This window comes from Astatotilapia calliptera, chromosome 12 (genome assembly GCF_964374335.1).
Source record: "Astatotilapia calliptera chromosome 12, fAstCal68.1, whole genome shotgun sequence".
Classification (NCBI taxonomy): domain Eukaryota; kingdom Metazoa; phylum Chordata; class Actinopteri; order Cichliformes; family Cichlidae; genus Astatotilapia; species Astatotilapia calliptera.
Window position 1 is genome coordinate 34,094,477 of NC_137433.1, and position 14,031 is coordinate 34,108,507.

The window sequence follows — 14,031 nt, forward strand, 5'->3', positions numbered from 1 at the left end:
CTCTAATTAAAATAACAAACTCAGTAGTGTTTTATAGTTTTAAGAAACCTCAATAGAAAAGATAAGCTAATCGCTTTATATTTAGCCCTGTATCAATTACTGGACTGTGCTTGAGTCGATCTGCATGATCTACAGTTCAGTATTATCCTTATCCATCCTACAGTAGACCTTGGTTCCCCCTCCCTTTTACATCAACTCTCTTCTGACTGGCTGCCCCTTGAAAACAGAAGATTTGAAGAGGTGATGGGCGGGGCTTCTGTGCTCACTCAGAGCTGCAGAGATCACCATATTATCTATAACTGTTCTCTGTGAAACTATCCCGAAATATGAGTGGAAAAAATGTTGGTAACAGAGTGGTTTGGGTATTTGAGAAGTATACATTCTTTAGCTGATTATTGCTCTTTCCACAGAAGATCACTGCAGCAATGAAAACAGAAGCACTGTAATGGAAAAAGATGCTCCGTGTGTGTGTGTGTGTGTGTGTGTGTGTGTGTGTGTGTGTGTGTGTGTGTGTGTGTGTGTGTGTGTGTGTGTGTGTGTGTGACCCCACACTGTATTGGCAAGTCAATATTTCAGAGGAAGTAGGACCCCAGGAGATACACTTAGCCCCAGTTACTTGAGAGTCACTGGAGAGTCTACAGATATTAACAGACACGAAAAACTTTGCACACAAGGAGGTTCATCCGAACACTGGCTGCTTAATGCATTCATTATCTGAGCTGTGTGAGCTGAGGCTACGGTTAAAAAAAATAAACACACGTAGCTACTATCCGTACCATCTGTCTGCCCAGCTGATCTTCTTTTGAGATCTGTCACAAAAAAAAAAAAAAAAAAAAAAAAAAAAGAGGATAACAGAGCAGCATTCTCACCTCAGGCTCCCACAAAAACACTCAGATCTCACTTATCAAATGGTGAATCAGAAATGGCAGCAGAGTGTTTCTAATAAAAATCCATCCCTCTGTCATTGTTTTACACAGAGACACTGTTACATTGAAGTGATAGTTGACACCTTAGGAGCTCCTTGACTTTGACAACTTAAAAACTTTAGACTTTGACTCCCCCCCCCCCCAAAAAAAAATGACTTAAATTATTTTATTTAGTAAAAGTGAAAATACAGCCAGAAATTTCTTCCTGTTAAAAGGGAGTTTTTCCTTCCAACTGTTGTCAAGCGATGCTCTTAATCTGATTGTTATAGTCTTTCCTGTATTATTTTAGGGTTATATTGCACCTTACAATATGAACTGCCGTGAAGCAATTGTTGTTGTGATTTGGTACTATACAAATTAAATTAAACTAAATTAAAATTGAATTGAATAAATAATACAACAACAATGGGAAAAACTGAGGTTAACTGAGTTTCTCATAGTCTTGGACATGTGAAAATGGGGTGGCAGAGAACAAACTCTGAATTCAGTGATTTACAAGTGACTAAACAGATTTAGCACTCAGCTATTACAGGTAACAAGGTAATTTCTTATGCAATATCGATAAAAAAGTGTCAGTACCGTTCAAATCTATGCAATATTTATTGGACAACTGTACAAATATATCAGCTACCAGCCCAGGTTGGTTTTTCTGGACGTTTTGTCTTTAACTTTGCTAATTTAGTGATTTACCCTACCCTGAGAAATCACAATGGTTAGCTTATAAAATGCAGTTAAGTAAATGTCTAGCCAGTGCTGTGTTGTGGAGACCTTGTTTGTGTGGTTAAAGTTAAGTGCTGGTAAGTGAATGTCACCCACCAAATGGCCTGTTCAAAGAAAATAATCCAATAGACAAGACAGTGAATTCTTTCTCACAAAGAACAAGTGTGTCTGCAGCTTTTATTTTCAGCTTGTCCAGTGGCTTTGAAAATGCCATTTACTTGCAGCACTAAACGGATGAACCTCGTTATTAAAAAAAAAGAGAAAACAATAAAATAAAAAAAACGGCTAGAACATAATATGTCCTCAGTCATTTGAATAGGACGACTGCAGGCTACAAAGCAGGAGACTGTTTTGATAAATCTGTACCCTCCAAAAAACCCACCACAGCCAGATGGTGTAAATTCTTTTTGAGCCTGAGAAAAAACATTAATCACAGACATTCTCTAGAACTGCAGATAAAGTAAGCAAAGCATGCGAAAGCACAGGAGGAGAGCTTGCTAAAACAGGAACTGAGAAACAATCTGACCTTTACCATAAGAACTGAGCTCTGCTCAACTATTAACTGCAGCTTCTCCCTTTTTTGTGGAGCACTTCCACAGCATTTAGTACCAAAGTGTTTAATGCAGCTGCTCTATTTTCATACGACATCTGAAAATTAGTTTGCTCTTATCAGTTTGATAGATCACTAATTAAACTGAATGTATCAATGGCGTTCACACACACACACAGTCCCAGCAGGTCAGATGACAGTGTAGTTCGTTTCTCTGCCCTCAAGCTTCTATGTCACCAGCCTGTGAACCAGGCCTGCTTGTTGACATGAAATATTGGTGACAAAAAGATGAGGGGGAGAGCAATGAGAAAGGAATGCCACACTTATTCTACCCACACACAAAACACACCCCACCACATATCAGCAGGACCACAGCCAACAACTTCAAAACATATCCACTGTGAGAGGCTGAAACAAACCCGGACGGCAGCAGACGCATGTACGCACATTCACACATGCATACACTTGCTCGTTATGTGGGACAGGTCAAACTCTTCAAACCCGTTTTTCCAGTTAAAACTGGAACCCCGTGCAGATAGAGCTACTGTGATCTTAGGGAACAGCAGGGCTGGAAAGTAATGGCTGCTGAGCATAGCGGATTCTTTTATAAACAAAACCCTCGACAGAGAGACAGAATCTACTTTATTCACCCTCCTGAGCATTTCTACTTTAAGCAGCAAAATTACAATGAAATGCAGCGAATATTAAGAGTGCTTCGCACAGTAAAACAATTTAATCTGGTAATAAACACAAATGGCTTTTAAGTACTGTAGTGTAGAAGATTATTTAAAAATATGACCAAGTGTTGAGACAAATTACTTATGAAAAATAAAAAATAGAATGACATGTTAACTGCTTTCAGACACGATACATGTATCGCCTCTCATCACTGGGCTCACCGCACTATAATTCTCCTGCTCATTATCTTAATTAATACGTTTTAATAGCTTTACTCCATGTCTTTCCCCACCTCTCTTTCCCAGTTTCCCTGTCCACTCTCCACCATCCTGCCTTGAACGAGAGATCTATTAAGCTCACTTCAAGCTTTTATTCATAGACTCTACTTGAGTAGTTTTTGCATGGCTCACAGTTCAAAATATAACCCCTATTTATCTCAAACATGAACTTGATGGTACCCTCACTTCATTCATTGTCTGAATGAAATCATTCTCCTGCCTCCCACCCTCCCTTTCAGCCAACTTTGTTCCAATTGGCAGAGCTGAAGGTGTGTTATGCATTAACCCCTTTCTCCAACATCAAACATCTGTGAACATCTGTCTGAAACCAAAAATTAGAGCAGAATAGGGATTATATGAAGATATGTTGAGCTCATCATTTGACTGTTTGGCTGTGCTTAGCATGAGAATCCACCTCGCACATATAGTATATATTTTGTCCCCCCTGCCTGCTGTCGGCTGGATGCCCTGGATGTTCCTGTTGACTACGGAGGATTCATTCTTAAGTTGTCTAAGCTCAAGTTATGCGAATCCTGATCCATACGAGTTCCCGAACCTCACGAAACAACATGTTTACACCTTGCTTGGCACAAGCCTTTGAAAATAATAATTTTCGTAGTGCAAAGGTGACATTTTAGCATCCAGTCTGAAAGCCCCTTCAGGGACGTGATACGTGGGCGTAATGACAGTGGGCACAAAGTAGGTGTCTGTGACTGAAACAGCTTCTTTTGGTGTTCACAGAGTGATGTAATGGGTGAGAATGTCCAAAACTGATTAGAGATTTGGACAGCATCTTCTCAGCAACCAGCTTGAGCGGGACTAGACCAGGGGCTGGCAACTCCAGGCCTCAAGGACCGGTGTCCTGCGGGTTCTATGTCCAACCCTGGGTCAACACACCTGAATCAAACGATTAGTTCATTACCAGGCCTCTGGAGAACTTCAAGACATGTTGAGGAGCTAATTTAGCCATTTAAACCAGCTGTGTTGGGTCAAGGACACATCTAAAACCTGCAGGACACCGGCCCTCGAGGCCAAACTGCACATGAACTTATAACATGCCAAAAAACTCCCAAATACAAACAAGCCGGTGTAATCCAAAACCAAAACCTTCACTCTTCTCATCCAAAACATGTCAGGAATGACAATGTTGTGTTTATTTTACATGCTATATCACTTACGGGTAATTTGAACTGACAGACAAAGCAATCATGTGTGGCTATGTTTGAGACACAATACAATTCTGCTGAGTTGCTCTTTCTTCGTGCTGACTGATATCATTTTGGCAGTAAGCCGGGAAGTGTTGATGTGACACACTTACACGCGCACGTGCACAAAACATATACACCAACTTGGAGTCGCACTGTCAGCACCTCAAGCCACAGCCACAGGGACAAGACAGGAAGAGAGAAAGACGGGGATGGCTGATAAGAACAGAGAAACTCTGTTGATTGCATAAGTGCTGATTAGACAAAACAAAGGTTCTCCACAAGTTCCCTGCCACTTCTGTCTCCCGCTGCAAATAGTGACAATTTTAATGCAGTACATTGATAACGCTTATCGTGTTGTAGTAAGTTTGTTATGACTGCTGCTCCCAAGTACAAGAAGGAACTCTCCATGTCAATTTTAAGCCAGCACAGACAAGGATTTGTTCAAAAGTGTTCATGACGTTTTGACCTTATAGATGTGTAAGAACTTGGTCTCTTTCATAATGGGAACACTGCTCTATGAGAGAAATATGCTTAGCATCATAGCCTAAAAATAGAAAATGTAATGTAAGGACGGGTTTTGAATTCATCTTCCACTGAACCCATTTAACAGATCAAATATTTTCACGTCTGGATGGCTGACTGTCTTTTCGATTAAGCAACCTTTTATGGAGAGAGCCATAAAATGGCTGTAGACCCATCATTCACGTGGGTTTAATCCCCCATAAATGATATTCAGTCACTGTAGACACTAAAGTCAGCTGACAAGCGTGTGAGCGAGTCAAATTCGATGCGTCGCTGTGTGTGCTTGTGTGCATTTACGCTCTGTGACTCAGCAGAACACCTGAGGGTCTGTCTCTTAAAAATAGAAAGCCAAATATTTGTTAACAGATGAATACAGGCACAACTACCTGTTAAAAAAAATGACAGGACTGGAGACTGCAGTTGAGCGCCAGCTGGGTAGTTAGTTGGTAGGTAAATATTTTGTCCAAAAACTCTAACATGGCCAAATATACAGACTTCAGAAGCTAAAGATGGTTTTGTAAACCTCAGCATTACAGTGTGAACTTGTTTGGCTTCGACACCAGTAATCCTCCATTACTGCCATGTTAAAAAGACACAAAATCCTGGATAAATAACAATATTTATCTTACCAAAGGAACCCATTTAGCGGGCAACCGCAAGAAACCACCACCTTGCACATACCCATTTGCAAACTGCAATCAGGTCTGTGTGTGTACATGGACAAGTGCCAAGCATGCACACTTACCAAAAAATAAATAAATAAAAAATGGTGAGCTCTGGCTAGCAGAAAAAGAAAAGGTGCTCTTTTTTCTTACAAAAGACAGAACAGTATGTGCAGCCACCAAATAATAACAGGACCTTTACAGATTTATAGGGGAAATTCAAAATACACGGTACAGTTCAAAATAATTCTTTAAGGGGACTTCATTTTTTATTTTCAATGGATTTGGGGCAACTGGTCTGTTCGCTCACTACCTGAAACGAGCCCTGTCAGAGAACCATTAAAAAGGCCTAGAGACCAGTAAATGAAACACTGGTTTCTATGGAAAAAAAAAAAAAAGTATTTGCTGAGAAGTTTGCGAGTTGTTACTGGAGGTCGCAGCTGTCGCTAGTGGAAATCAGGTGCAAAGAGGCAAACAGTGCCGCAGCTCATCTCCGTTTAAGGCCACCCCTTCCTTTAGGCCGGCTTTTTTCTGATCACTTGCATGATTCAAAGATAAGATTTGAACAGGAAGATTGTGGTTTGTCTGAGACTGACATTTGCGGCATATCCTTTTCTCTGTGACATCATACAGAGACAGGAGTACGGGAAAAACTAGCTTGAAATCTAAAACAGTGATTAGAGTAGTCTGAAGCCTGAGCTTTTGGCTCATTAGGATTGCTGACACAAACACTGACCCGATCATTTGAAACCTTGACCACGTTTAATGTGAGCATCCACCGCTGTGGAAAAAAACAACAACAACAACAACAAAGAAACATCAGGGAAAGACTAGTACTCTGCAAAAAATACAGCGAGTGGACTGCTAATGGGTTAAAGTCATTTTCTCTGATGAAGCCCCTTTCCAATTGTTTGGGGTAAGTGCATAAAGGACTGTCCGGAAAAGAAAAGGTGAGTGCTGCCATCAGTCCTGTCTCATGCAAATAGTAAAGCATCCCATTTGTAGGGCTGCTTCTAATCAAACAGAGTGGGCTCACTCACAATTTTACCAACGAACACAGCCATGAATACAGAATGCTACCAAAACATCCTCCGACAGCAACTTCTTCAAACCATCCAAGAACAGTTTGGTGAAGAACAATGCCTTTTCCAGCACCGTGCCATAAGGCTAAAGTGATAACCAAGTGGCTTGGGGAACAAAACATTGATATTTCAGATCCATGGCTAGGAAACTCCACAGACCTTAATCCAATTGAGAACTTGTGGTCAATGCTCAAGAGGCAAGTGGACAAACAAAAACCCAATAATTCTGTCAAACTCCAACCATTGATTATTAAAAAAAGAATGGGTTGCCATTAGTCAGGATTTGGTCCAGAAGTTGACTGACAGCATGCCATTGCGATTTGAAGAGGTCTTGAAAAAGAAGGAGCAACACTGCAAATATTGACTCTTTGCATAGACGTGATGTAATTGTCAATAAAAGCCTTTAGGACTTATAAAGTGCGTGTAATTAACCATGATACATCACAGAAACAACCAACATAAAGATCTAAAAACACTGAAGCAGCAAACTCATTTTTCAAAACTTTTGGCTGTGACTGTAAAATATGTAGGTGTCTTAAAGGGGAGGCGACCGTGGTTCAGGTGGTTGGGAAGCTCATCTGTAACCGGAAGGTTGCCAGTTCGATCCCCCAGCTCTCTCTGTCCTGGTCGTTGAGTTCTTGGGCAAGACACTTTACCCTACCGCCTACTGGTGTTGGCCAGAGGGGTCGATGGCGCGATATGGCAGCCTCGCTTCTGTCAGTCTGCCCCAGGGCAGCTGTGGCTACAACTGTAGTTTGCCTGGATCAGTGTGTGAATGTGAGAGTGAATGAATCGTGGAATTGTAAAGAGCTTTGGGTGCCTAGAAAAGCGCTATATAAATGCATTCCATTAAAGTGGACTATTCACATATTTATAGACGTGACATTTAGCAATAAAAGAAAAATATGAATATAATGTAAGATTAAAGTTTGTTTTGTTATGTTATAAAAAGAGTGGGAGAAGACAATAATATTTTTACAACACATAAAGCAAAACGAATGCAAGGGCAGTAAGTAGGTCCAACTTCAAAGTGATTCATAAACAGCATTTAATTAAAAACCAATTTTTTTTGTGTGAATGTCTGTACAAGGTTCAGTTATCTGTACAATTCCAGCTTTTAGTTGTAACTAACAGTCATTGCACAACCTGGCCACCGCTTTCTACAAAACTGCACATTTTTCTAGAACCATAACACTATTTGTATTCCAGTAAACCCAATCTCTACCAGGAGTTACAGGAACTCTTCCTCTCTAGAAAGTCAAAACAAAAAAAACAAGGACAGATGGGAAGAGGCAAAAACTAGGAAACTGGAAAGAACTGGAGGCAGTGATGGGGGGGGGGGGGGGGCACAGAGCGAGAAAGCGGGAGACGAGAGACACACCCACCATAAAAACAGGAGTGGGGACATAGGTTTGTTCTGACAGCCCTATCATGTTGAGATTGGGTAATCTTTTACTCAACATCATAAAACATTCCTTAGAGGCTCAAATAGAAGCTGTAAATACTGCAGGTTCCCGGGCTCATGTTCACAGCTATTTCAGACTTTCTCTAATCCACACAGCATCAAAACCATACGTACAGGCTCGATTACATACATGCACTCACTTAAATCCTTTTTAAATGGTGCTGAAGGTTCTACAAGGTCTTTTAACTATACAAGGCCAAGACCTATTTACTTTTCATTAGTGATCATGATTGATTACAACTAATAGTTTCTCTTTGCCATCTTAAGAAGGATTTGTTGAACACCCCGTGATGTGTGTATGTCTTTGATCACAACTGTATATCCATGTCTGTGCAAATGTGCAGGGAGTATCACAAGCACCAGCACGAGTGTATCTGTGCTTGCTTCACAGGCACAGAAGTTAAGAGGCTGATGTGTCAGGGCACGTCAAAGCCAACAGTTAAGTTTAGATTAAACAAAAAAGAAAACAAATATCCTCCTCGCCCCTCTGCGAGGGACCACGAGGGTCAGCGTGGACTCAGCGTGCAGTTCTTAATTTCACGCTGAGCTGTCTGCAAAGCAAACAAACCGCCTGCTAGAAAAGTGAACCTGACATTCATGTTGTTTACTGCATTCATGTGAGAATGTAATGCAGTGTAATAAGAGTCCTTGGCCCTGTTCTTTTTATCGGCAGCACTTTGTTTTACTGAGTGAATGGGTTAAATGCAGAGAGCAATTTCCCCACGGGGCTCAATAAAGTACAATAATGTACACACTTTCTTCTTCTTCTTCTTCTTGTTTCTTTTTCATGGCTTTGACCCAAACGCAGTGGTCCCAGGAGCTGCTCGTGCTGTCAGGTGGTTGAAACTATGTGCACATATGGAACATCATCAGTGCCTTTCATATTAAATCCAATGTTTTTATACAGTGGATGTTAGAAACGCATACAGACATCTGTGGCTTTTAACTACATCCTTATTTGCCAATAGTTTTCTTACTTAATTATTTCTTAATTTTTTTAGTTACCCGAGTAATTCACGGATTTTAAAAAAAAAGTAAACAAACAGTGCAAACCCACCATCACAAACTTCTGAAGTTTCGATTTTCTTGTTATGTCCAAATGAGGTGGAGAAAGCTGTCAGCTGTTCTAAAAGTACTCACCTCACAGGGTTTGAATTTCAAGCTAATCTTATGAATTTATTTTAGAAATCCTTCATTTACACCAAACTCTAACCACTACATGGCCCATAAAATCTCATTTTTAATCTGTTTTGGAAATATACCCACAGCCTAACAGACAAACGGTCATTAAACCAGAGCACACAATAACAGGGTGGGTGGGAGGGGCAGATAAGTGCCCGAACGCCGATAAACTGCAGACAATGTGGACGGCCTTGACAACCACCAACAAAAGCACCAGAGACTCAAGATCATACCCATCGTTAAAAATACTATAGGTTTATACACAAGTCAGAAAACATCAAAGAATTACAAATACAGTAAAGAGAACATAGGACGGACATACAGGTTCCCTTTACTCTGCATTCGTGTGTCCAGCCACACCCATCTTCAAACTCAAACCTTTATCTGGCTTTGAATTATTGTACACACCTGAGACCAGAGGCATTTCACACAAGAACCCTGGACAACATCTGGAAAAACAGGTCTGTGCTTTTGTAGGAGGCTAACTTGAGTTATATTGCACAGTTACACACTACTAGACACTATTGCACTGACAAAAATCTGTCTCCAGACATGCAAACAAAACAAGAAAAAACCCCACAAAGTAATGCTATTGTGGTTACTGGGTGGAGATTTTGCATCACTGAGCTTGTGGTTAGATGGCAACAATCTATATGTCATAAATTACACACAATCAATCTTCCACAGTGCCGTTACTTCACTGGATGGTTATAAAGATCATTTTGCTTAATTCAAGTATCAAAATATAATGATTTTACTAGTAAACTCACTTCATACTTAAAATGACAACTTCGTGCATGATGATATTGCTTGTGGCGATCCTTCATTGTGACAAGATTAGTATTCCTAATAAAGATTTTCTAAAGCATTTGTCACTTAATCCTAATGGCATTTTCAAAAGACAACTCCTCAGGGGCAAAATGCAAGCCAATAAAATACACGAATTACAACATGTGAGAGTCTGTTGACAGAGTGCACGTGGATCTCCAGGAAATTCGCGGTTCACTTGTGTTTGTGTGCTTTCTAAATTTTGCCTGATGTCCAGTGTGCACTAAGCCAATTACACAAGAGCCACAAGCAAGGCCATTTTACCATCACCTTTTCATTAAATTATAGAGGAACGAGTAATAGAAGTATGGCCTTTAACCATGTTCCATAAACTTATATGAGAGGTTTTAATTTACCAGTGAGTGTTCGGACTTATGTCTGTAGTAGTTAATTATCACAGAAGCAACTAGTTTCTTCTATAGGACGGCTGGGCTATGTAAAATAAGTGAGTGCAATCTTTGTCTCCTGAGATACCAGGATCTCCAGATATCCAGAAGCTCAGAGGAGAGCTACCTTTCCTTTGTGTCAAAGGCAGCCTGCTGAGGTGGCTGGAGCATCTAATCAGAATGTCTTATGGGCACCTTCCACTGTGGAGATTTTCCAGGCACACAGCTGACAGGAGACCTCAGTGTAGATCTAGAACTCACTAGAGAGATTATTAATCTCATCCGACCTGCGAGTACCTCAGAAATCTCCCACGGGAAACTGGAAAATGCTACTAGGGAAACAAATGTCTGCTTAACCTGCTGCCATCGCAACGTGGATAAGCGGAAGAAAATGTTGCGATGAGGATGAATATCATGTATAAATAAAAGTTTCCTTTGATGTCTGCTGTTGCCATTTCCAGTATGTCATTAAAATTTGATCTCATCTAATAAGGTCACTTCATAGTCCATCTGAAATGTCACGTCATGTTGACAGAAAAGGCTAGTGGGAATAACACACACACTCATTTCCTGTGTGTGTGTGAGTGTGTAACAGACACTGGTATCTATTCAAAACAGTCTTGACTATGACTTAATAGCCAAACTCTAAAATCAAAATGTAAATTCAGTGGTTTTGATTACGTGGAGCAAAACCCTGTGAAAAATCTGTGTGTGCGCTTCGAAGCTGCAGGATGCCATCGCTGTGGTAACTGATGCCGAGCTGCAGTGAGAGGAACTCGAGTTGCAGGCAGGGAGCCGGGTCACAGGAGAAGCAGGGGGTGCACAGGAAATTAAGCCTGCACATACTATAACCACGTTAAAGCCGTCCACCACAGCCTGAACATAGGCTCCTCAGTCACAGCGTGAAGGCTGACATGGTAAAGGTAATACTCTGAGGTATGTTCAGACTCTGCAGTGTTTTTGCAGTATTTGCAAGAATGTCAACATAGCAAATATTAAATCATCCCTTACTGTTAAAAACAGTTTTAAAGAACGTTTGAGTTTTTTTTTTTTTATAACTGTCCAGCTTTCATACCAATAGTCATATAAAAACAAACAGATATGTGTTAGCGGAAATAGATAACATCAACTCGCATAACAGCAGCTCTCAGACCACAGATTATCATCTCCTGTAAATAACATTACTTGTGCTGCCTGTCTTGAATTAGCTGAAACCATAACAGAACAGCTAGGTATGCATTTCAGCTGTTTCCGTGAATCCCACTGTGAACCCCCACTCCAACTGACCCAAAGTACAGATTCAGAAATGATATGGTTCTTCGTGACTACAGACAAATTTCACTAGGTTTTATGGAACAAATCGCTCACCACATCAAGGTGGACCGCAGCCCTGAAAGTTTCTCTGCATTTCCCAGAAAAGCAGATGTGAGAACCGAATGTTCAGCTTAGTCAGAGCAGACATTATACGGCCAGCTTCTGATATAAGAACAAAGAGGATGATGGGCATCAAGTGCCCTGCCACCTAGATGCTCTTTCTAGGAGACATTCTAGCATAAACCAAACAGTAGTGAGAATGCACCTGAAGGTTTTGTGTTACGTGTGGGGAAAGAGCAGCTTCAAAGAATGTCTAACCCAGATTTTCTCTACACTGGCTGAAGTTTGTGTGAAAAAAGCCTCTTTCCCAACAACCTACATGCAAATCCTGGCCCCTCCACATTGCATGACTAGGATGTCATCAAGGAGAAATGCAGTGACTAGCACTGAGTCTTACTCACAGCAGGCTAATCTACATAAAAGGCATGACATTTGAAAGTACTTGGTTTAACTTTCTGCTGAGAGTCTTTCAAATTATGTCCTTAATTAAATTACACTGACTATAACGTTTGCTTGGCAGAGCAATACTTATTTGACTTAACATTTTAATGTGGTTAAAAAAAAAAAACAATACTCCAGTTAATTTATAAGTGTTTCTAATTGTGTTAAAAAGATGATTAACCTTAAGGTCAGACTGCTGTGTTTCTTTTGTTCCAGCATTCAACTCTGCACAGGTTTAGTTAAGTTCCCCCAAAAATCCGCAACAGTTATTTCAGGGCACTTTTTAGGATTAGGTGAAGATCATAGAAGGTTATAGACGGAAGCCCCAGCAATCCGTCCACCTCACATGAGCAAGCACTTAGCAAGAGCAGGGAGAAAAAATGAAACCTAACAGGAAGGTGGCCATCTGCCGAAACTAGCGGGGGCGAGAGAAAAAGATGCACAAATTTATTGCCCTTGCTAAATCTCATCAGCTTGTCAGCATATAAGACGACTTGTACAGATGTCATAAACAGATGTTTATCTGTTGTGTTACATCAGTTCTGCTCTGGCTCAAATTTTTAATCACAAGATGGCTTGATAAAGAGAAGAGATCAAAGTCTTTGAAATCTATTTTAATGTATGGTTATTTTTTCTGTCACAATAGAGGGAGAAATAAAGAAGAGCAAAAATAATAAGTACCGGTACTGGAATCAACTATGACTCATAGCAGCAACGAGAGGCCCGAACATTTTCTCCACTGTAACCTTCAAACTGAAGACTTTAAACACACAAACTTCTCATATTGTCAAAATTACTTAAAGAAAATCTCTCTGTCAAGATTTCAACACTGTAAGCACCTAGATTTACAGTGTGTGTGTTTTTGTATGCACTGCAGTTTATTACCATAGCCTCCCACCTTGCCAGCCGAGCTCACTTCGATGAGCTGCAGATACATCTTGGCCAAATATCACACTATGCACCACTACAGCAACTCAAAACTCAATTTCCAACACTTGATTAGAGCTAAATGAATTGTTACAGTGAAAGAGACAACATGCCGACAAAGTCCAATGACAGGATATTAATGATACTACAAGATTTAGACACAGTAAGCCAGTGTGTATGTGTGTGTGTCTGTGTCTTTGACCTTCAGATGAGAAGCCTGAGGAAGGAAAAATATACTGCAGCGGGAGATAGCGTCAGTGTTTGTAAATCGTCCTGAGAGCGAGTGTGAACACGTGAGCCTGTGTGTGTGTGTGTGTGTGTGTGTGTGTGTGTGTGTGTGTGTGTGTGTGTGTGTGTGTGTGTGTGTGAGGCAAAAGAGAGAAGTAAAACTGGGAAGTGTTATGGTATCTCAAAACACAAACCTGCCTAGCTTTCAACAGAGAACTTTCTGTCTGTCAAGTGATCAATAGAACTACAACTACTTCGAGAAATAAACCTACTTATGGAACCTCACAACAACCTTCTGTTAGACAGATATAGCAAATGATTAAGACGACACTTTGATAAACTTGAACGAATACGTTTTTCAAGAAAAAGGGCATCTACCACTGAGAGACCATCTCTAGACAAAATACTTGACCCACATGCAGGAGTTGTGGTGCAGGTAGGATACATCTCAGGAATTAAACTTTCATTTACTCTTAAATTAAGCGATTTGATAAAGGGAAAGGTTTAAATAACCAGTGTCACACTTCTACTGAAAAGAGTTGAAAAAACGACCAGTCATATTTTTGAGAGCAAA

General features: G+C 40.5%; 1 protein-coding gene across 1 annotated transcript in view; it reads right to left on the minus strand.

Annotated features, from left to right (window-relative positions):
- cnnm4b (cyclin and CBS domain divalent metal cation transport mediator 4b) overlaps nt 1-14,031 on the minus strand; it is a 50,491-nt gene that overhangs the window by 34,732 nt on the left and 1,728 nt on the right. The window lies entirely within an intron of this gene.